The sequence below is a fragment of the Parus major genome, chromosome 1A (assembly GCF_001522545.3).
Source record: "Parus major isolate Abel chromosome 1A, Parus_major1.1, whole genome shotgun sequence".
Classification (NCBI taxonomy): domain Eukaryota; kingdom Metazoa; phylum Chordata; class Aves; order Passeriformes; family Paridae; genus Parus; species Parus major.
Window position 1 is genome coordinate 37,007,416 of NC_031773.1, and position 24,746 is coordinate 37,032,161.

At 35.8% G+C, this 24,746-nt stretch overlaps 1 protein-coding gene across 4 annotated transcripts in view; it reads left to right on the top strand.

Annotated features, from left to right (window-relative positions):
• Positions 1 to 24,746, top strand: part of SYT1 (synaptotagmin 1) — a 295,567-nt gene that overhangs the window by 50,746 nt on the left and 220,075 nt on the right. Inside the window, exon 3 of one of the 4 annotated variants that reach the window (XM_019006753.2) lies at positions 15,073 to 15,123. The exons of the other annotated variants lie outside the window; for them this stretch is intronic. The gene's annotated coding sequence lies outside the window, so the exon portion shown is untranslated. The remainder of the gene's footprint in view (positions 1 to 15,072; positions 15,124 to 24,746) is intronic. 4 annotated transcript variants of the gene reach the window in all.

The following is a 24,746-nucleotide window of genomic DNA, read 5'->3' on the forward strand; positions in this document are numbered from 1 at the left end:
TCTTCTACATAACCTGTGTCTAAGGATATTCTTCTGACTTACAAATTACCTGATAGTGTATTTTTTGGATTGCAAACTCTTTATGGTGGGAGAATGTTTTATTTGTATGTGAGCAATTTCCAGAGAAATACAGGAGTTTCTTTCTCTTTCTGAATAAAATTAGCAGTGATTGGTTGTGTTTCACACAAGCATCACAGTCAGCCCTTCTGATCTATCCTGAGGTTTACAGGGAAGGATATGTGTCTACAATTTTGTAGCATAATAGCATCCAAAAGAAGTTTCCTTAATCAGATCCAGGTGTTGTATACAGATGTTGTGAAAGGATGACGCCTTGAAATAAAGATTGTATCCCACCTGAGAATTGCTGAGATAACTTTGCACATTTGGTTACGTTGATTTTAGTGGAACAATTTGTGAGTTAATATGCTAGCCAAACACACTAGTCACTGTCAGCAACTAATGGACTCAATGCTTGGCTAGGACTGGAGATAAATCTGAATCTAGTTAAAATTACAACATGATGTTCATTAACTTCAGCAAGGATAATTTCTGAGACAAAATGTTGTTTTCACCCAACATGTTAAATAAGCAGTTGGGCTAAGCAGATGGTGGGCAGAGATCAACGACTTTCTATTAAACAATAGGTAATTTCTCAGTAGGAAATTACTTACATTCCCAAAAAGGGTCATGTACCAAATTTCTTATACTGGTTTATAGTTGTAAGAAATTTCCTGGTCAAGTGTTTGTGCTTTAGAAAGATGAAGACGCACAAAGCCTTACAGACATTTTGAAGAGTGATCTTGTATATTCTGGACTACTTCAGCTCTTCACTGTGCTAGGTGCTGCATATCGATGGGTCTCAGCTTTACACTGACATTTGCCACTAACTTATTTGTGTGGTGAATTTTTCTCATGATCACAGCAAAACTCTAATGCTGCAAAATAGCACTCTTACATATAGTACTAAGTCTATAGAAGATTGTCTGCTTTATATATTTATGTGTACTTACATAGGATTTTGTGGGAATAAAGTGTGATGGTTAAGGATGTAGATACGGAGACATTACTGGACCCTTTTGATAAACTTGGATGGAATATTTTATATAACATAAGAAAAAAATCTATGATCTTTACTTACTAATAATTTAGCCGTATCATGTCTTATTTTCAGATTTAAAGCCGACACGTCAAATTTGAGAGTTATTTTCTCAACATTTTCAGTTATGTTGTTTTAAGTTTTCTATGCTGGTTTGGGTTTTTTGTGTGTGTTTGCTTGGGGTTTTTTGGTTGTTTTGGTTTTGGGGTTCTTTTTTGTTATGTATCTTAAGTACAGTTTAGCAGTTCCTGGTTGTATTTCAGCTAATCTGTGATGTAACAGGGAATTGCAGTGAAAGGACTTGAGGAGGGATGGGTTTCTGTCTTGAACCTCCTGATAGATTGTATCTTCCCCGAGTACGTTAGGTTGTTTGACTTAGCCTGTTTTTGATTTACCACAGTACATTGGCGTTAAAAACTCTTTGACATTTCAGGAGCTGGTTGATTGACACATCAGTTTTCCTTGCCCTGAGGGGAGGAAAAACTATCTGAAGAGCAGGATGGAGGGCTGGAGGTGATTATACTTTCTGCCCCTCAGTTTTTCTATCTAGCCATCACAGCAGTATGGAACTGGAGAAGACTTCTTGAATTTTTAAACACAAATGTTTGTTTATGTCTGTGAACATTCCTGTCTTGATTTGATAGTATCTTTTCCTACTCACAGTAATTTAGAGAAAAACAGGCAAAAGTGTTTGACATAATGAGCTATGAGTGAGGGGTAAGAAAAAGTAGATTATTATAATAGATAAATAATAGATCATTATTCTTACCTGAGGCTTTTCATATCTCTATATATGATAGATATAGATGGATCTAGACAGTGCCTCTGCATGTTGGCACTGCTTTCTGATAACCAATTTCTAGTCTGCTTCACTTGTAGATACAAATGAAAAATACATAATTGTGAATTGCTGTTGGAGTGTATTTTGATATTAAAAAGGAATAAAAACAAGCCATAAGATGACAATTTAATTATTTTCTCTCATTAAATGAAACTTACCTTATCAAAATTTTTCTTTTTTTTTTTTTTTTGGGGTTTTTTAACCAAAGTATGGTTGGCTTGGGTTGGATTGGTTGATTGTGTTGGGTTTTTTTGTTTTGTTGATGGGGGTGGGTTTTTTGTTTGTTTCTTTTGGTTTGGTATTTTTGTTTCGTTTTTTAAGGGGGAAACTTTTATTCTTCTTGCTCTGTAGAGACAAAACCGTTGTCTTTTTTTTGGTAAAGCCTTACTCAGCCTTCCTTATCTAGTGAGTATTTGTGCAGTAGCATATACACCCATGAACAAGCAGATGCAAAAACATCCACAAATTACTTCAGGCTAGTGTTAGAAAGTTGCTTATGTTGGAGTATCATCAACTCACAAATGAAATTTCATATTCAGGTTGCCTGTAAACTGGGCTCCATTTGCATCAGCCTTCCAGATACCATGTTCTTGGATACACAGGGGATACACTTTAAACCAGTCTCTGGATTAGGGATTTGCAGCCAAGCATCTTAGAAGTCTATGTATAATGATTTTATTGCAAAATTACCTGATTTGTTTCATTACGATGTTGAGGTGGAAAAATTAATTTGGTTAATGTGAATTAGTGTCTTTGATTTCATGAAATGTGGTTCTTTTTAAAATTTATAATAATATGGTTATGTTGAGACTAATAAAGATGTTTGGGAGCAGCTTGAAAAAAGTTACAAATGAGCACAGAAACAGGAATTACGATTTTGATAAGACTGTTCAATGTATAATGAAGAAAAATGATCTGAGAAGTAAATCAGGAGAGACAAGAAGTGAGCAAGAGTTGTGGAGGAGGCAAGAAGATTATGATTACCTAGAAAGAAGTTAGGACTGGGTAGTATTTTTCACTTTTAAGGGATAAAGTTCTCTTTGTTTCATTTTTGTGAAGAAGAGAGAATTTAAGTGAAGGGCAGGAGCTTAAACATATCCTGAGCTACTGCAGAATTTTGTTTTATTAATAAGGCTAAGCACTGAAGAATAGATATGGGTAGGGATTTAGAGAAGTCAAAGTTTTTTCTAGCCATACTAAGTTTGAGCTGCTATCAGGCCACTTAGAGTAATGAAATTGGAAAGAAAGTTAAACATGGATAAAAGGGAGCTGGCTGGTTGTGTAAAAGAGATGAGCCATTGACTCACAAATTACAGATAAATCCACATAATAGTCACCAGAGATATTATTGAAAGTTAGGAGAGTCTGGTAAAATAGGGAAAAGAAACTATAAGACAAAAACTGGATGAGTGAAAACTAAATGACAGGCCCAGAGTCTGAAATGGATGTTAAAAGGAGTAATGTGGAAGGCTGTGGAGGTGTTAGGATGGCATGATTTTAAGACCTGGATAAGAATTGATAAGTGTAGTAAAAATCACTGTTAAGGAAAGAAGAGGATGTGTTTTATAAGGAGTCTGTAAAATTCTGCTTCAAAATGCTTCTGAAAGATAAGGGATGAAGATAGTACTGTGCTATGAGCAGTAAGATGGCAAGTGGAGTTGGAGATCCTTTAGTTTAGAATGTGTATGGACCACTAATCTCAGTGTGGCAGAATCACAGGTTGTTGATGAACTGAATCAGCAGTCAGACAGTGTTTAAGTATGGTAGTGTGATTATCAAGAAGTAGGAGAGCAAGAGGAAGATGCTTAAGTAAATAGAAAAAGAAATGGAGGAAAAGGCAAAGGAGAGAAGAAGTAAGTCTATTGATTTTCTTTCAGTTAGAAGCCTGACGTACCGAGCATGTTGCAAGTAGACATGGTGTGGTAAAACCACCTCCATCGAGGTGCCTTTGGACAGATGCAGCCACTTAACAGCTGTCAGATAGTGCCACTGAGTATTTAAGCAGCTGTGAATCCCCTTAACAGTCTTTTCACTGCCTTCATGTGTTCCATTGCTTCTTATGCAACACAGAGAAGTACCATTTTTTCCTCTGGTATATTACTTCCTTGTCCATCTTCCTGTTTTAATTCTGCTGCATTTATAATCGGTACAGTACTATTTCAAGTTCACTGGTACCTCCTATGATCATTTTATTCTTCTTTCAAATACTGAACAGGTTCAGAAGTCTTGAAGCCTTTCATCATAAAATAACCTTTTAATCTCCAGATAAGCTTTCCAGGTCTCCCTGCCAAAGAATTTAAATATCCTTGACTCTAGTGTCCTGAACTGCTAGTGACATTTTAAGACTGGTATCTAAGATGTGTCTGTATCTTGCATTTTGGAGTTGTTTAGTCTTTATTTTAGAAAGTCAAACAAAGTCAACCATCTTATTTTTAATTTTGGCAACCAGATTTCTATTTTTTTTTGCACCAGCAGCAGTGTTATCTGACTACCTCAAGTACCAAAACACACTGCATGTCAAAGTCATCCATTTGTACAAATGGGTACAACATTCTGATTGATGACAGGACAAAAACTGGCAAAAATAAACTAAAACTACCTAACTAGATTGTGTTTACAGCATGAGATTAAACATCAATTACTGAAAATTTTAACACCTGAATTCATTATAACTGCTAAATTAATATGCCTTTTGGAAAAGTTTGTCTTCAGAAAAAGAAATATTTTGAGCATGAAGAAAAGTGTTCTGTATGTCGAATGTTGAACAATTCAATGTGTTAAAAGACATTTTCTTGCAAGAGGCATATTTAATTTTTGAAAATATACTGGCTCAAATTACAGAAATTTTGATTGTAAATTCATCAGATTTCTGTTTGATGAATGCTGCTATGCATATCTCTTTTTCCATTATTGCAACTTGCAGAATAAGTAAGCTTCACCCATTAAAGTTGGTCTTCTCTTGATTCTTGTGTATTAGAAGCTGGCCTTTGTCACATTTTTACCCATTGGGAAGATAAATAGCTAGGTCATTTTTATCTGCTTTGCATTAAGGAAAGCTGAAACTCAGAGACTAAGCCTGTAAAATCATCTATACAGGTATTACAAAGATTAAAACCTGGAGAAGTTACATGTAGCCTCTGACACAGGGATTTTGTTTAATGGAACCATTATTTTTCTTGATTTATAAATAATCCCCTTGTTTATGCACCTTAGACCATAGTATCCTTTTCAAATAGCTGTTGCACATCAAGTTGTACAGATCACCACTACTGATGTTTGCTGTGTCACTTGAAATGTAAAACATAGGTCTATGTAGCCTTGGTTTACTTTCACAAAATGTAAACACTTCCTGTCTTAAATTTCATGCTGCTATCATCTCAACATTTTCCTATTCTGCTTAGTCTTCTTCATTCTGGCAGTAGTTTCTTTAAATTATTTTGATTTAAAGACTGTATTCACAAATTTTATTTAATCTATTTTAGCGTATTTTTAATTATTTTTAGCCAATTAAAATGAATGATAAATAAAAAATTTCCATTGCATTAGAGTGTTCTAAGCCCAAGGCTATGCTAAGGAAGGGGTTTTATCAGCTAGTAATAATGTGGTTCATGGAAAAATAATTTGAACAAAAGTAATAGCAGCATTTTTAATATCTCATTTTTCCATTTTTTTAATACTTAGGATATTTTATTTAAAACACATAAATAAAGTCAGGAAATGTGAACTTCTTTCTTCAACATACTCACTACTCTTCAAGTATTCTTGTTACTGCACAAGTCTGACAGCAGTGTCAAAGACACAGAGCATATCAAGCACCTCTGTACAAGCTCTGTGCTGATACCTGTGCTGGTAACCTGGACATTACTGATACTAAAGTAGACTTTTACCTGGGATTGAAAATGTGGTGTTAGGCTTTGGGATTTGGATTTGTTTCTTGTTGTGTTTTTCCACAAAACATCCATTTGACCTTTAAACAGCATTGTCCATATTTAAACACATGTAATCTTCAGCTATTTCTTGTGGTGTCTATAATCATAATGCTGTAGAAAATGGCAATTCCATTTGCTGTAATTTGTGAAGTATTAGGCTTACTTTTAAAGTAAAGTACATTTTTCAAAATAAAAATTAATTCAAATGTCAGCCAACATCAGCAGTGACAAAAACATGTGCCTGTGACTACTCATCATTATTTAGTAAAAAAAATGAACTTTGAAAATGAATGAGTATTTGAGAAGATGCTGAACTTGTTGGCTAAGAGCTTTCTTTTATTTTTTTACTAATTCCATTAAGGAAAAGTAAAATCACTGAATGGCTCTCCTTTCTCAGAAATATAAAATATAAAAAAGTTCCTATTCAGCCTTTCCCTTATAGTTTTCAGAAAATTTCCTTTCCTTTTGTAATGCATGTCTACATTTTTACTTTACGCTTGTCTCCTCTACAATTTATTGTCAAGTTTCCAAAAACTACTAAATTCTTGAGCTAAGTTGTTTCTTCCTGCTCCCCAAATAGCTTTCACTTGTTCTCTTGCATTTTAAATTTTAGTACGTTTTTCATAAGCTAATATCAAGGCCCGAGAGAAAAACTTTTTTTATTTGTCTTTTGAAATGTTCTATTCTGGCCTAGAGCAGAAAAAAGAAAAAAAACCCCAAAAAACTGGCACAGGCAGAATGCTGTGGTTGAAGTGAATGCCCAAGTATTTTAAATTAGTAGTTTTCATTGTAGTTGTCATTGAACTTCGTTCAGTTTCATTCAAGTATTTTGATTTTCATCCAATTTTTGGAATTTATTAGAATAATACCTTCAAGTTCAGTCTAAAAATAAGATTTGATGTATAACTTATAGATATCTTGGAAGCAAAATCTTGAATTTTCTGTTTTCTTAGAGTTACATTGTATATATTCAAAATTTTTTTGAACAAAATTTGGGGTATCCATATTAAAAATGGGGTCTTTTGTAGCTCAAACTTAATGGAATTTCCATTCCTCCAATTATTTTTTTTTTAATTTTTTTTTTTTTCCTTTCAGTTTTTCCAGAAATTTCCATGGTGTTGGACTTGTTTCTAAGAGCTTTTGTGTTAGGCTTTTGTATATGGAACATCCAACAGAAGACCTGCATAGGGATACACTGAGACTGCCCAGGAGCTGCTGAAGCAGTTTAGTCCAGTTTATTCTCTATGGTTTCTTTCTTCTTAGTGTCCACTATATGACTTTGGTAAAATTGTGCTTTTCTTTTCCTCTCCTCTTACAGTGGACACAGAATTCTGACCAAATTCATCACAGGTGGAATGCCAGTTTTTATCTCTCGGCTGTGTTAACTGCAGCTCACAGTATGTAAAGGAAAAAATCCACTGCAGCTTTTGAGCAGCCCAAACTTCAAACACTGCTAGTGATGCATATTTCTCTTTCAGCTTTAAAAAAAGAGAATGACTTTTTATGGATTGCTTTTACCATGCTAACTCATTCTCCAAAACATTCATGTTCTTGACTGTGGGTGTGAAATTCTGATGCCATATTAATAATTTTGTGTGACAAATAGATTGACTAGAGGCCAAAATTTTTCTAGGGGGTTAACTAGGAGTACAATATTTCTAAACTTTCAGCTGCTTGACTTTGAAGCTTTGACAAAGCCTTTGCTGAATATTTGTTTAACCTGTCCATGTGAGTCTGTAAACAATTCTGCGTGTTGATTGAGTAACCTACATATTAGACTAAGAGCTTCCTATTATTCTTACTGATTTACAAAATCTAGTCTCCTTAAGGTATCTGATAAATTACTTAAGTTGAATGAGTAGCTAATTTAAGTCCAGTTGTTCATTAGATGGATAGGTAAAAGACTTACTGGAGCCTGCAGTAACAGTTTATCAGCATAAACATTGTAAATTAAAGCATGTTACCAGAGTCTGACTGCATGAACAGCCTGATGAGTACCTACAGAACGCTGTAGCACAAAATACCTTTTGTTAAGCAGCTTTCTCCTTGCATTGCAGCAGACTCAGGATGGAGTAAAGAATACAGAAAGATAGACTCTCCATTTGTATAAATATTTTTATTTTTCTATGGCTCATTTTACTAGCAACTTTTCTACATCGGCATAAATAAAATACTATTTTCTACCAATAGCTTTAAAATTGCTTTAGAATTCCACACTTCACTTTGTAGTGACACTTGCACTCTGAGCTGCTGCAAAGCATCATTTTGTGAAACAAATCCCATGTCAGTTTACATGGCAAGAGAGTGGATACTACATTCATAACTCATATAGAATCTGACAGTTGAAAAGTAAAACAAATTACTTTGAAGGTCAACTCTCTTCTTCATTGACCTTGATATTATTAATTTTTGTGCCCTGGAATGTAAATGAAACACATTTCCAAGGTCCTTCTCCATCAAAATAAATTAACAGCTTTTTAATTTACCTTTTTATGAAGTCGGGTTCTTTTCAAACATGTAATTTTAATCTACCTAAATCAATTTAACCAGGGATATGGCTAGGATGTGACTCATTTGCTTTATGCCAGTGGGTAGCAATGCACTGCTAAAGGAAGACATTCTGACAGATTTGTGTGCTGGAGAGCCTTCTTGGTGTTTCCAGTTGACAGAATTTCCAGAGCAGCTAATGTCCAAGCGTGGGATCCAGTGTGTGAAAAAAGATCTCATTTTTGGGAGATGTAGAAACTTTTCATACTTGAAACTGCTGGGACAATTCCTTCCAATAATTCTTCCTTTAATGGAAAGAGATTGTTGATTTCTGCTGTAGTGCTACTTTGTAACAGTAAAAGTAACCCAAATTATGAAAAGTTCATAGTTGTAGAGATGAAAAAGGTAAAGACCTTTTCCTTGATTGCCAGCACAATAAGAAACAGTTACATGAAGTTAGTTGGGAATCCAGCTATATCTGTTCTCACTGCTTGTCTCTAAAGAGAGCAAGTTGAAAGGGAGTAAGTAATACTGAGATGGAATGCAGTCAGCACTCCTAGAAAAGTGCTTTTGACTTCCAGTTAGGAAAATTATTCTTGTCTTTACCTTGTTCTGTTCCATCTTTCATGCTAGTGAGCTGAAATCTTGGCCTGAAAAAAACATTAAAATTTCTGTGTTTGACATCACAAGTCAAGCTTTTCTTTTGTACACTAAATAAGTATATTGATAACAGCACTGCAAGTCAGGCTTTGCTTTTGTACACTAAGTATATTGGTAACAGCAGAATATTATCCAGGGCTGGGCTGTAACTTCACTAAAAAGGTGCAAAAATTCCTAGCAAAAGTTTGCTTTTATTTTTTTTTTGGAACCCAGTATTAACAAAATTGGAGAGTATGTATTACAAGGTCTGCATTCTTACCTGTATGTTCAAGTAAACAGTTTCTTCTTGAGTTCAATAATTTTTCAATAAAAACCCTCCATCATTTTTTACAGCCTTGGAAATGGAAATCAATATTTTCATGTCTGAAAGGATAGACCAAACTATTAGGAAAAGTTACTGTACTTATATGTTTTGAATACATTTTTTGATTCATGTCATAAAATCACAGAATATGCTGAGTTGGAAGGGATCCATCACTAGCATTGAGTCCAACTCCTGGCCTTGCACAGGACACCCCAAGAATCACACCATGTGTTCTATTAAGCAAATTCTTGAGAAAGAATACTGTAAGTCTCCTAGATGGGAAGCAAGAACAAATATAAGAGTGAGTGCTCTTGAACTTAAGCAAAGAAAATTGAGTGATACTTCAGGATGGCTTTAGACTAATGAATATGAACTATGCTTGATTTTAAGACGTGATATTATGATCCCACCATGGTGCTTGGTGAAAGACTGCTTAATGTGAAGCCTGCTTTGGGTTGTTCACTTCTCATTTTGAAGGTCCAGCAAAACACAAGTATATATCTTGGTGGGTTTGGCTTGGTTTCTTACCACATACTGTGCATTACTGAAAAGATAGAAATGTTTGTGTTGTTACTGTTACACAGGATCAGAATAATGAGAATGTGACCTTTAACTAGGGAACTATCTTCTCAGACTGAAAAATACACCATACTGTTAGTTCTGCCTCTCATATCCCCTTGTAGTATCCTCTACAGCCTGTTGGCCTGCTCTGGTCATGCAAAATTGCTGGCTGTTTATAATCTTTCTTTCCAAGATAGTAGCTCCAAGGAGCTACCAACTTCAGCTTCAAAGTGTCATGTCTGCTAAAAGAATTTCATGCTTTCAAGTAGTTGTATCATTAGGGTGATAAAAACCTGTTATCCATACTAAAATCTATTGTTAGATTTAAAAAAAAACCCAACCAACAAAAAAACCAACCATGTGTTAGTATATATCCCCTGTGATTTTCAAAAGGTCTAAGTGCTTCAGAATTCCTTTCTTTTCCATGTCCAAATTATTACAAATCAGCATTTCATTTTCTGTTGCAGAAGGGTGCTTAATATTCTGAAATCAGTCATTTTAAAACTATTTCTATCAAACTCTGAGAAATTCAAAGTCACTTGTCATCACTTGTGCTTACTGCATGAAGAGCTGAAGCACTTGCAGGGATAACAAGTATGAATTGCAAACACTTCTGGCTTTGTAGCTTGATGCCACTGACAAGAAGTCTCTCATGTATGAACTGAGAATCATCCACACTTTACAGTGCAGTAGCCAAGATGTGTATTGAGTAGTACAGTCATAGCAAAAAGGTACTGGGAGTATGGAAATTGCAACATTCGTGCTCAGTATTTGAAAGTGGTCAGAAAACCAGAACAGAACAGGAGGTCAAAGAGTGAGGAGAATTAAGCTGAAGGAAATTGGGGGAGGAGTTGGAAACTGGACAGAAGAGTCAAAAAAGAACTGTATTTTTTAGCATTTCATTGGTGATGAAACTTAGACACAAAGTGTTATGGAACAGATAAAGGAATAGTTTAAGAACTGACTTAGGACCAGGAGGAGAAAGGAAAATAGAAGTGAAGATAGGAAGGAGATAGAGAAGACCCAAAGGGAAGCATAAAACCTGTTGACCTGTTTGAAAAAGTTGCTATATCACATGACAGGAGAAGAGGTGGAGACGAAGTGAATACCATATACAGGTAGAAGGTGTGATATTCATTAGGCACAGAAAATAATTGCTTCTTAGCTAGGACAGGAACTGAGGTGAAAGAGGAGAGAACAGATTTGTAGTGGAAGAAAGTGATTTGGTCCAAGCTTTTCACCCAAGGTCATTCAGACTGAACAGAAATAGGAAATGGAATTTGGAGGTTATAGGTCAGAAGAAGAATAGAGGAGGAGGAGGAATTGCAAAATATATGTTCATTGAGCTGAAAATAGCTCTGTATTGTTTTAAAAGGAATCTCATATTTTATGAAATTCATCAGCTTCATCCTGACCTCAAAACATAAATCTGTTAAAACTTACCTAGCAGAAAGCTAGCAGGCAGTTTACTTTTTGCAGAGTACAAGATGTCTTTCCAGTCTCTGAGCAGTGTTGTCAGTGCTATAAACACCTCTATTTAAAAACTGTTTATTTTGAAATAATAAAATCAAAATAGAAATAACTTTCAAAAAATCTGCCAAATTAACTAAATAAAAACAAAATTATCATCCTTTCTATGTCAATGTGTACAAAGTTCTATTTCTAGAAAATCAAGGAAATTGATAGCTAAAACAGAACATAAGTATTTCCGTTTTTGTTTTTTTGTCATGAGACTGTGTAATGTGTTAGGCTAATGGAAGGTAAATGGAAGTTTGGGCAATTAATAGCAGTGAGGAGGATGCTTATTGTCTGATAGAATGTGTTCTTGCTGTAGCAGTGACTAAGACTCAGCATTATTTACCAGCCTTGCTTGTATAAGGGGAACATACAAACCCAAACCTAAAAGACAATTCATACTTTCAATAACTTTTCAGGAAGAAGATTAAATGCAAGGCACTCTTCAGGCTTTTAAGAGTTATGGTGCTACTAATACAGTAGGTAGCTATAGACAATAAAAGCATGCTAGATTGTCTAAAATTATGCCTGCTTTCAAGCCACAGTAAGTTTTGTAAAATTTCCATTTAAAAACATTCTCATGGTATCCCTGTCACTATTGCAAATGTACTTCTGTGGTATAGGAAAAGGCATGCTGCATGAATGGCATGAAGAAGCCATTTTATATTAAGTGCATAATTTTCTTAATAAATGTTTTTGTTGTCAATGCAGTATTTTTTAAATCATTAAAGATTGCCTTTTTCCCCAGTGCCATTTTGCACAACTCATCAAAAGACCCCATTGAATATCAAAATCAGTTACTTCTATTCAGGTGTTTGAATATTTACAATTTTCATTACAGAATGTCTTTTTTAGTTAAAATGAATGAGAAATTGCTGGATAGAAGAACCAGCCTAACCTTTTTCCCTAAAATAACTGATTTTCCAAATCTGATCCTGCTAAGGTTGAAATGAATTTTAATGAGTTATGATACTCCTGGTTTTTTCCTTTGCATAGGGTGCGTTTCTTTCACATTTAGTGTCTCTGCTTCTATCTTTAATTCTACAGTAAAGATGAAAATTCTTTTAATCTCTTTCACAAATCACCAAGTAAAACATAAAGTGTTAGCATTTGAGAGTTTTATAGAGTTCTTTAAATTTGGGTACTGGAGTTCATCTATACATAAAGGATTGACAGGTCCTCTCATTTTCTTGACAATTCAAATTTAAGTGTAAGAAGGTATAAGATACATCTTGTATTAGAATATTTAGCATAGATAAGAAGACTCAAATGTGTTTTACCAGTATTATTTATTTTTCTTTTATAACTCGTGTATTTTCCTATTAATACATCTCATACTTTTTTTTTGTACTGGTGTGAATTTCAATGACAAAGAACTATCAATAGTTCTCAAATGAAGTGATACCTCATGGATAGAGATAATTTAGAGGTAAAGGACTGCACAGGGCAATTAAGGGTATTGGAATATTCTCTGTAACTTTCTTTTATTTTTAAAAATACGCCTGGATTTAATTATAATTGGCTTGAGAAAGTAAAAGACAAAAACTTTTCAAGAAAAGCCCAATTTATTTTTTTATTTTTAAAAGATTAATTTTTTTCTTTGAAATAGCAAGATTAATTGCTCCAGGACATTTTAAAATTGAAATTCTGGCAACATAGGATCATTTTTAGTTTTGGAGTAAGAAGCTAGTGGACATGAGTGTCTTCTTACAATTTCAACATTTTGAAGAGAGAAAAAAACTTTCTAAAATAATCTAAAAGCACTTCTTTATGCAATCATTTTCAACAAATGGGTGAGGCATTTTGTTCAATTTGAGATTATTAAAGAGTGTAGACAAAAGTTAAGAAGGAAACTACATAGTAAGCATAAGAGGTACCACCACCAGTACTGACCAGATGAACAAGAGGTTGTTCAGGTCTGTATGGAAGATGAAGGAGGTGATCCAGCCTCTCTTGCATGCTAGAATTGTAGGGATTTTAGCATTTGTTTGTTTACCTTTTACTACCATATTGAAAGTGGAATTAGTTTTGAGATGATGAGACAAAAACATGCCAAAATTAATGTGTTTTTCTAGTGTTATATCTAGGTCAGATAGTGTAAGAAAATAATACTTGAGATAGATTACCTGTCTCAGGGCATGCTTCGTCCACAAACAGACTTAAATTAAAATGCAGCCATCAAAACTCAAAACTGTAAGCATCCCTGAGTAGAACAACAAAGCTTAATTAAAATCCTGTATTTTTATGGTTGATTTATTGTCAGAAACCATCTGGGCCTTTTCCACCAAATTTTACCATTATGTCTTTCTTCTGGCCTGACTGTGAGTACTGTTCAGTGATTCAGTTACACAAGCATATGTTTAAGTACAGAAGTAGTCTCAAAGGTTTCCTGACTACTGAAAGTCTGTGTGCTTAAGCATCTTGCTGAGTATCTTTACCTCTTCACAAGCTATAGCTATTACTTAGGAAATTCAGCATCTCACAGGAAAATCCTTCTGATCATGTTAAACTGGCTAAATATGAAGTGAATCGATATTAGTTGATCTGGGGGGAAGCATAAATGTTTACAGCTGAGTAGTGATTGAAGTTAACTTGCCAAATGTAAATCTAATAAACCAAATATTTCATGTACTAGCTCCTTATAAATGAGGAGGAGTATTATGTAGGGAAAGGAACAAAGTGAGCCAGTGTGAGTCATGAAGGAAGCTTTGGGATGCAGTATGACGGCACGTGAAAACTGCACAGACTGGCTTTACTGATCCATGGTAAAAAATGGTAAAGCAACCTGGTTACTCAGTTTTCCAGTTAAAACAGTATAAAAACTCACAAAAGCTACATGATTACTGTAGAAGGGCAAAGCTAATACCAACAGCTCTGTTTTCCCCTACATCCCACATATAGCAGGAAAAGTAGAAAAGTTCTGCCCTTGCATGCTATGCTCTGGGTATTTTCAACCAAGAAATTATTTTGTTTTTGCAAAGCCTAATGACATTTGGATGTTCTTGAGCTCTCCCACGGCCTTCCAACGACTTAGAGATTTGGGTACCTTTTGTCTAATTGCATGAAAAACATCAGGATGTATCAGGGTAGTAGGGGGTGTCCTGCAACTTGTCCTGGCAGAATATTCAAGGCCATTTCAGCCTAGGGGTTTTTCCAGGGTTGTCTGTGTTTGCAGAGGACTGAAGTTGGTGCCTGGGGTGATATCTTCCATGTTCTGGGGAAATTAATTTCCTTGTTGTGATACCGTTCCTTGGTAAGTATTGGAAGTCCTGGGACTTTCTCATTTCATTCTTCGTCATTTCAAAGCAGTATTGATGTCTTAGGCTTGGTTATAAAGGAAACTGTGAAACTACACAGAATCTTGGCTTTGCTTTAAAGAAGGTAGGCTGAACTAAGCAGGAAGATGAACTAGATTGTCCCATAAAAAAAAAAAAAAAATCAAATTCTCTACTTTCTGTAGCAATCCTCCTACTGTAGTTCTCAGGGAGAAGTTTTTTTTCCATGCTCTACCAAAAATTTCAGGCCAGGTCAGTCTTCAGTAAGTACTGAGGACCAGCTAAAACCAGCAATCTGGTCAATCTCAGCTTTATCTCTGGTTCCCATAGAGGCTGAAAACCTTCCTTCAAGGTTCTTGGCTCAGCTGAACCTGACTGTTTTGTCTTGCCTTTTTTATCTTCAGGTAGTATTGGCCTTGGCCACCCTGCTTCAAGGGGAAATCCCAACCTCTGAGGTAGGTTTAGTGGGACTGCCATCTCCAGTGCAGGGCTTTTGGCTATCTTCATGCAGAAAACTGTGCTGTGTGGCTTGAGGGTTGAGTAGCTCTAACTCATGTTTCTCTGGATAGTATTGCCTCCAAATACATTTTTGATGCCTGGTCAATAACTGACAGCTGATAATTTATTTGGCTTCTGGCTCCTATGAAATGAGTTAGCCATTTCATTCTGAGTGGAAAAGAACAGGAAGATATTATCTGTACTATGTAAATTCAGAAGACTCAGACACCAAGTTTTCTATTGATGTTTGGAAGTATAGTGTAAGTAAAATGCTGTATTTAATAAACAGGCCTGTGGTACAGACCATGCCAAATCAATATACTTAGCAGACTATACAAAAAAAATATTTGTGTACTGCTGTATCATAGTCTTTTGCCTCCTACCAAGGTAATTATCACTATCAATTATAGTATCTTTCAATATCTATTTTAGTTACTTCTTTAAGACTTCAGAAGACATCTGGGCATAATAAAAGCATTGAATGCTGTTAAAGAATATCTCTAACTCTGTGTGCTGTATCCAGGCTGGAGCACACCATCTTCCTTTGTTATTCTTCTGCTGTAAGTTCTGTAGTGTTTGTTGTTATTTCAGAATGGTACACTGATCTAACTGGAGGTTTTTGAACAATCTGGGTGTCAAAGGCTCTCTGCTTTTGCACAATTATAAATCTCTTTACTGCTACCAGGGAGGCATCTAAATTGGGATCATTTCACATCTCCCTTGTGTAACTTAAGACTCTCTAGTCCATTATCTTAGTTATAGGTGATCCTTTGATTTATTTTTTTTTGTGTAATGTCACATGACATATTTTAAATGCTATACATTTGTATTTATTGAGGAACTAAAATAATTACTTTTATAATGAGTTGTCTATTCACATATTCGGTTTTATGCCCATGCTGATATAACTGAATCTTATCCAAATATTTCTGTGTCAACCTTTTAATCATATAAATATCACAATTTGTGTCTGACATAAGCATGGGTATGAACTTAATCCAGTTAGTTATTGTTTGGTGTGCTGTAGTTTGAAGCCAAAAATTCTCAAAGAAATGCAGAAGATCCATATGTAGTAGAGATGGACCTTGATTTTTGGGGAAGCTGGGTAAATACAGAGGGAATATATGTGAGAGTGGATACAGCTTGACAAAGGCATACCTACAAATACAGGTAAGTGCTTATACATAAGGTATTGCGATTTCATTTAGGGCTATAAAAGATTCCTTATCTTAGTATTTTAATTATGTAACACAGTGAGTGCAACAAAAAAAAAAAAAAAAAACAACAGCAGAAAAAAATTCATTGTGAGAGGGAAACATGAAACAGTGAAGAATTTAGAATTGTTGCTGAATTTCCTTAATTATGTTTAAACAACCCAGAAAATACTGTTAACAGTCTTGCAGTCCTTTGGCCCTTCATCTTTGTTTAAACTGCTCCATTTAAGAGTGTATTTCAGTTTTGGCTGAGTAATTCCTATGCTGGTGAAAGGATAATACTTTGGGATTTAGTAGGATAAATGTAGTGTTATTAGCAGCGGCAACTGAACCACATTAAATGTGCTATGAGACATGTTGTTTCTTTGTAGTACCACCTTGCCCACGGAGTCAAATGTCATGAACCCTCTACAGATGAATAGTAAGAGGCACTTGCAGCTTCAAAGACTTTTTAAAACAAAATGGTGAAGGATACTTAGAGAGTGGTGCTTTTTTCTGTTTATAATGCCTTAGAAAAACAGTCTTAAGGTGTTAGGGCCAAAGGAAAACTGTCCTGCAGCGTAAATCTGGAAATCCAGCAAAGTCCCAGAAGTGCAACCGTTCAGTCCCCATGGCAAGTGGTTTAGTTATGTAAAGGTAAAAATTTTAAAAAACACTTGTCTTGATTCTCTCCTACTGCAGTTAACATTTTTGTAGACTTAAGTTAAGGCCCAGTCCCTATAGGCTGATCGGTTTAAGTGCTGCAGGAAACTTAAATTTGGCAGTTTTCCTGCAAAATACTGCACACTTGAATCCTGCAAGGTCCTTCATGAGTTATAAATTATTGTATCTGCTTTATTAGTAGAGAAACTGAACAGTGATGTAAACATGGTACCAGAGCAAGTCTGAGACCAATCCAGGATTACATCTCTAGAGTTCTTGACTTCTAACCCTGTATTAGCTACACTAATTCCACTCACCTCCACAATAATAGCATGGTGTTCACTAAAGGGTAAGGTGGAAAGAAGAAAATAAATACTTAGTTCAAGTAGTCCTCAGCTCATCTAATGTAAGATGATTTCAGCTACCAACTTTATTGTGCTTTTCCTGGTCCAAGTTTGAGTTTCACACATAGCTGAACTTTGCTATTTCTCTTAAAATATTTTAGAGCAAAAAGAGGGGGTTTTGGTATCCAGCCACTGCTTTCTTTCGCTGTTCTGTCCTGTTATGCTTGTTTACAGTGCTGGTCTTGTGCCAAATACTGTAGAGTCTTCAATCTTTCAGATACTTCCCACTCTCTTCAGATGTTGGGTTTTTTTAACAGTATCAGTCTGCCTGCCATAATTCTTCAAAATCTTCCTTCTAAGAGTCCTCTTCGCTTTTCTTAACATGTTCAGTGATCTCTTCCAATGACTTACAATTCATATTTGTAAAGCTAAAAATGAAATCAGTTGTGTTTTTTTAACAAGCTGAGATAAGGGTATTATCTTTAATGGGCATGGAAGGTGGCAGCTGAAACACCAAAAATCACATTGGTCTGTTTCTATTGTTACATCTCTTTGCAAACTCAAATTTTTGAGAGAGCAGTGGACAAATTACAAGACAAGTAGATCTGGATTTTTTGTCAAGCAAGAAGTGCTTTGCACTTAGGGTAATTTAACCTCTCAGTTTCTTTTTTTACTTATTCTTATGAGTGTAGTAAGATTCACAATAAAAGTACTTCAAGACAGTTTCTCACTATGTGCTCAAAGGAACTATTTAGCTGCAAAGAATGGCAACTATCAGCTCTGTTAGATGCCCATTTTAGTTTAAGGAGAAGGTAGAAAAGAAGAGAAAGCATATCAGGAATGAACAAATGAAACTAGGGCCAGAGGAAGAGATATTTGATTTCTTTGTTATTTTATCCTTTCTCCTATTCTTACTGTTTCTTAATCTCCTGAATTTTCTGATATATGAACATAGAGCTTTCAGAAAGAAAATAATTGACACAGACGTTGGATTTATTGATGTATTTGAATGAATCCATGATGCTCCTGGTTTAAGCTGTCAGGCTGTTCTGTTCATGAAGCAGCATTTCACATTGCATCCTGAAATCTCTATGTATCACAGAACTTTGCTGAAGACTGACACTGCTGTGGATTGTATTACTGCTTTTTAGGAGAATCAATTTACTTAAGAGACCTTGCTTCAGTAATTCTTGAGACAGGACTATAACCTTATAGACAAAATGCTGGTTTTTGTCAAAAGGAATATATATTGACAGTCAGTTTTGCCTGAGTATGCTGAACTTGCAGATTTTCTGTCACTGCAAAGCATAGATTAGAAAATTGTCTGCATGCTTCATAAGTGATAGTAGAAATTGATTAAAGCAATTGATTCTACCCTGTGCAATGAAATATTTATGGTCATTACAATAATGCCAAAAAGCACCTGTCAGCTTCAGAAAGGGCATCTGCTGATTTGTTGACAGGTAATTTCAAGTTCCCTTTTTATAGAAACTCATATTAAGGTTTTCCTTGAACGAGATGGTCTTTAACAGATATTTCCTTTTTGCCAGGTGCTGAAATGAAGTTTTAGATACATTATGTGGTGTTTTCTTGATTTGTTTAAAATCCACGCTGAGAGATGCTGTACCAATCATTCTGTGTGACAGTGTCTATTATGCTGTCCCTTGCTATCTGTGAATGCAGTTATGCTCTGATCTGGCTGTGTATCAAAGCTGCACTTACATTCCCCTTCCTGCCCACACTGTGTATTCCCTTACATCTGCTTTGTTTAAAAAGCAACGGTACTGAAACTGTTCAGTGGCACCTATTAGATTCTGTACTGGATTATTCAGCAGAGAGCTTCAGCATGTCAGGGCTAAGTAGCTTTCCTCCTTTGGGAAGGGTGACTGCAGAGTGGCTGTAGAATTGAGGGGAGCTGCAGGAGATGGACGAGGGGAATGGAAGTCTCAGAACCTAACTGCAGCATTGCTTCCCTGAGTTAGCTAGGGTAAGTTTGCCTTCTCTAGGCCCCTTCTTAAAAGTCTAATACAGCCTGTTTTAAGATTGTATTCAGTATTAGGTGTTCAGTGGCCAGGCTTTCTTTGTCAGAAAAATGGATGAGGCACATTTTGGATAATTATGTTTTGCGTTGAAGGTAGAGTATGTCCCTGCTTCAAGATGATTCAGACATTTGTTATGTTTTCTAACTTTCTGCTTCTGCTTCTTCTGGGCCATGGGTAGTACAGATTGCTTTTGTTTCATAGACTTAGCTAATGTGTTTGCAAATTGCAATGAAAGAATCTCAGAAAATTACGCTATACATCAGTTGAGACAGAACAAATGGTTTTTCCCTTCAGACTGCTCCAGTGTGCTATTTGAGTGCAAATCAGTAGGTATTATGAAGTGGCTGAAGTTTGGTCTGAATAAGCTGTATTTCAGAGAATCTAATAATCAAAAATTAAACAGGTTTCCTCAAGATGGATAGGAAGATTAAATTAAAGGGTGGTTTATGTTAACATTTGGCTCCACAAAGAGGGAGAAATAACTGCTATGTGGAATACTTTGCTTCATTAGCAAAAGTAGCCCAATTAAAATATTTGCCCATATGTTTTTTTTAAGGATTTCAAATAGACTTTTTTTTGAATTTTCCTTGATTCAGAGATGCTAACATTAAGTGTAACACATGAGATGGTAATTACAAGGTAATTATTTGATTTTCACTAAATAGACATTTCCATTAGATTCCTTCTGGCAATGTCTAACTGAGGAAGTTGATTTTATAGGCAAATACAATATCATGATATCTTTTCTTTACTCAAATATGTAAGGAACAATAATGATAACTGCCTCTTTTAACGTTCCTAGCCATCTGCACATCAAAACTGCACTGTCTGATGTGCTACTTTTTGATTAGGCTATCAGATTTGCTCAATGTGGACTTGATGCTTTGTTTTTTTACTGTTATGTAGACTGGCAAAACCACCACTTGTCTTTTATCCTGCTTTTTTTAATAATATCTTTGCATGTAATCTTCAAGGATTAGCAGTTAAACTCTTCTGTTGCAGCCCAGAGTGACACCTGTGATTAAAAGTTCTGCCTCAATTCCCCAGTCTCTAGGTTTCTGCTTGTAGTTTCAAGACAAAAAAAGTCATGATACTTCAGTTCATCTTTAGTATTGCAAAATCATTTGTCAGACATGTGCATATAGTGTGTAAAGAAATGCTTCAAGATATGGAAATTCTATCTCTAGATGATGTTATATAATAATGAATTTAGACCCAAATTAAATCATGTTCAGTGGCACCTACTAGATTCTCCATTGGATTTTTCAGCAGAGAGCTTCAGCATGTCAGTCTTAAGTAGCTTTCCTCTTTTGGGAAGAGTGACTGCCAAGTGGCTAGGGTGACAATGGAATTGAGGATGGAAATTGAGGGTGAAAACTTTCACTGTGCTTCTATAAATGTGGATATGGACTTCACTGTAGATACCAGCCCAACCCTATTAGTTGACCAGGGAAGGAAGCCAAGGGGGCCAGGTAGGATGTTACTATGTGCCACTAACTATGGAAAGTAGCATGCTTTAGACATGCTGTGCTGAAACACCTGCGCTTGGTTAACAGCTCTGATGACCAAATTCTCTCCCTTGCACAGCCAGCCAGGCCATTTATCTCAGGGTATGAGACATTCCCACTGAACTGTGCAGTTGCTGCTGAGTTGACTTTGCAGCTTTGGAGAGTCAAGGTAGCACTTGCTGGGGCCGCTTACATGCCCACCTCGTACTTTCCACAGGCTGTTGTTAGGCGTCACTCAGTGTTCCTTCTTGTCATTTAGGTTACACGTTTCTTCAGCAAGTTGTATTGCAACCTGACAAGAAACTCCAGTTTGCATTGCTCTTGGCATTCACCTGTTTTATACCCCTGCAGTGCATCTGTCTGCTATTCTTTGGTTTGGTTTAGTTTATTTGTTGGCCTCTGTGTCTAGGCAGAAGTTAAAGTGCTGAAGAACCAGAAAGATCTACTGAGTGGTCAACCTATGACTTGTGTTTGAGGAGCAGCAATACTGGTCAGTGCATCTCTTAGTGGTGCTAGGTACAGCTCCTTCCAGGAGACAGCCCTATGTGCCACAATGACAGTCACTGAGAAAGTAATGTTCTGGACAGTACTAAATAGGAAAGATACAATTTTTAATGATTGCTCAAATTTGGGTTTTTTTACTGACTGTAAGGAGGTCTAATATTCTTACCTGCTGAGGAAGATAGAGAACATGGTATAAGATGAATTTGTTTTTTCCAACAGATTTTTTGATATTCATAAAACAGTCTCATAATAGGAATCCATTCTTGTCATAAATGTTTCAAAGACAGAAATACCACAGGGTTTTTTTTTAACATAAATAATTAGTAGGCTGAAAACATTTTTTTAATTTTTAACTAATTGCTCATGATTTTCTCATCCTAATAATTTATCCATAAGGTTGTAAAGTATTTCCACCAGTGTTGCTGTAACTGTTTGCTCTTACGGTGTTACAATGAAGTTATTTTAATGCTAAACTTAGTAGAGTGATTAGAAACATTTTTTGGTAGTGAAATATTATGTGTTGTAACTGAAAAGAAACATATAAATCTTCATGTATCTTTATTTAATGATCCTGTTATTAAATGTCTAGTACCAGTGCAAGGGGTCAGTGCTGTCCAGTTTCATTATTAATTTTGACTGTTTCATTCTTTGCTCCTATTGGCCACAGAAAGGTACAAAATATCATATCTCCTTGTAAACAAAAATCAAAAAAATCTTCATTTAAGTTGGTGTTTTTCATTCTCTTAGTAATTCAAAGTGTAGTTCAGTGAAAAGGAGAAGCCAACTGTGATTGTGAGAGTAGTGAAATTGCACAGGAAGGTTAAAAATAGTAGTCTTGGGATATGAAGCACTCAGTTATAAAAAGGTGAAAGGGAGCAGAGAGCAGTTGCTGTGGAGCAAAAGGGCTTGTTGCATGGTGGGTGCAGAGCAAGCAACATTAAAATTCATGTGAGAAATCAAGGGTACCAGCTTTGGAAAGTGATGTGTCTGTCTCTATGGGATTTGTTTTCAGAAATCTGAGCAGCATGTAGTCCATTACTTCTTGGATTAGTACAGGAGGGGGTAGGCAGTAAGTTGATTTTGTCTGTATTTAGATTTGGTAGACTTTCAAATTAATTTTTTTTAATAATTTCCATTAGGAGAAAACAGCAGTGTGAATAAAACTTAATGTATGGTATAGAAAATGTGGGCTGACATTATACCAGTGGTGAATTATCATCTCTATACATTTTGTGTACCTATCCAGATGAACCACAAAGTCTGCTAGGAATTTCCCCTCTATCTAAAAAGTTATCTTTGAAGGGATGCATTTAAATAGCCAGGAAATACTGAAGTTGTTGCCACTGTAGGTCTCTCTATGGTAATATAGAAAGGGTATTGGAACAGCTTACTCGGAGATTATGTTGCTTCATTTGTGGAGATGTTGACACTCACTGTCAGATTTTATGGGTGAATTGCTTATCCATATTAGTATATTTTTGTAAACCAGAATTGATAAATAACGAAAGAAAGAAAGTCAACCTCTCCTCTCATACCAGAACAAAAAGATCAGCTGGGTTATGTAACATATAATCACTTCCTGCAGTGGATATTGCAGCAGGTTCTTTCCTCCTGTGATAAAACCAATTAGATTTTGAATCTCCAAACACTGGAATGCTACTGAGTGTGTATCTACTAATGTATGGATATGTTATCTTTCTACAAAGGATTTAGGAGACTGATCAAAAACCTCCATTGTGCTTCTAAATAAGTCTTAGTCTATAGCTGTAACAAGCAACCTAAATATGACATCTGAAACCAATTTTGCTAGGAACTATTTTCTTTATCATTTCATATGATCCAAGATGCCTAGTCTAAATAATGTTATGAAGCAACTTACAGAGAACTGTGTTTCTTTTTTACTAAAATGTCACAGGAAGTAATTGTAGCTCTGTATCTTACTGTCTAAAAAAGCCTGAAAATATTTGGAATTAAATTTGATGGAACGCCATATTACAAATGCTGGTTGTTTCAGCTGAAGTCTTCAAAACTTTCACTTAGAAAAATGAAGTTTCACTGTGATGTATGAAATTTTTATGACTTTTTATTGTTAATAAATGTTAGTTTTCCCACGTGTTCATATTTGCAATTGGAAAAATACAAGTTTCATGTAAAGTTTGAAAGTTCTATTATTGTCTAAGAAAATGGCTGAGACATACCCAACAGTGAAAAAGTGGGAATGGCAAGCTGCGCACTGGGAAGAGCAGCTCCACAGTTACTACATGGCAGATACAGCATAGTGGTTGAAGTGTCCCTACACAGTGTGAACACATCCAGCTAATCTACTTTAATGGTCTGTTATATGCAAAGATTTCCTGGAAGTCTGTGCATCCGTATTGCTGGCACTTGTGCCATGCCATTTCTACAGCAGGACTACAGTAGCTTCACGGTGAAATGAGGGTTAGTAGAAGAAGAGCCATGTTGTATTGTCCTGGATAGCTACTGGAAGGGGGAAATGCTATTGCTGCCCCAAATTCTGATACTCCTTTGGCCACGCAAGATTCTTCTAACATCTCAAGATGATTCAGATACTCACTTGTGACTGTATTATCACTGACCGTATCATCACCATTAATGGGTTTTCTTTGTTGAAAGAGAATCTTTTAGTGCCTGCTGATCCATATGATTGCTTATTGATCATGAAGTTATGATGCTGACCTAGGTGTGGTTGATGGAAGTATCAGAGTGGATGGCTCTTCTAACATCAAGCCAAGTGTAAGGATAAAACAGAAGCTGGAAAAGGCTTTTGACAGGCAATGAGAGATCTGAATCCACCAGGACTGGGAACCAAAGAGGGAAACAAGGCATGTTTCAGGCAGTACTGGTAGGAGAAAGAATCTGAGAATGTGAGTAGCATCATGTGGTGCAGTGGCATTTGAGGAGCAGCTGGCACTTACTGAGATTAGGAACTGCTCTTGCCTCTGTGTGTCCTGTGTAACAGAAACACAGCATGTCTGATGGAGGTGTATGGTAATAACAAGAAAAAGCTAGTCAAGAGTTGAAACATCTGGTTCTGCTAAGAACTGAAATTCTGAGGAAGTTACAGGGAAGGCTCTTTGAACTTTAGGTGGCAGGTAGCTCAATACAAGTGAACAGAGGCTGAAAAAGCAGCTTCATTGCTAGTATTGTATAAGGGACTCTCAGAGACAAATTCCACAAGGAGCAGAGTCCTTTGCTAAGTAAAGAAACCTGTAGAGCTGAAAACTGTTCACCTTTAAAATATATGGGTGACAGGGTGGGAATGGCCAAGCCACAGACTAAATGGACAGAGAAAAGCAAGGTCTAAA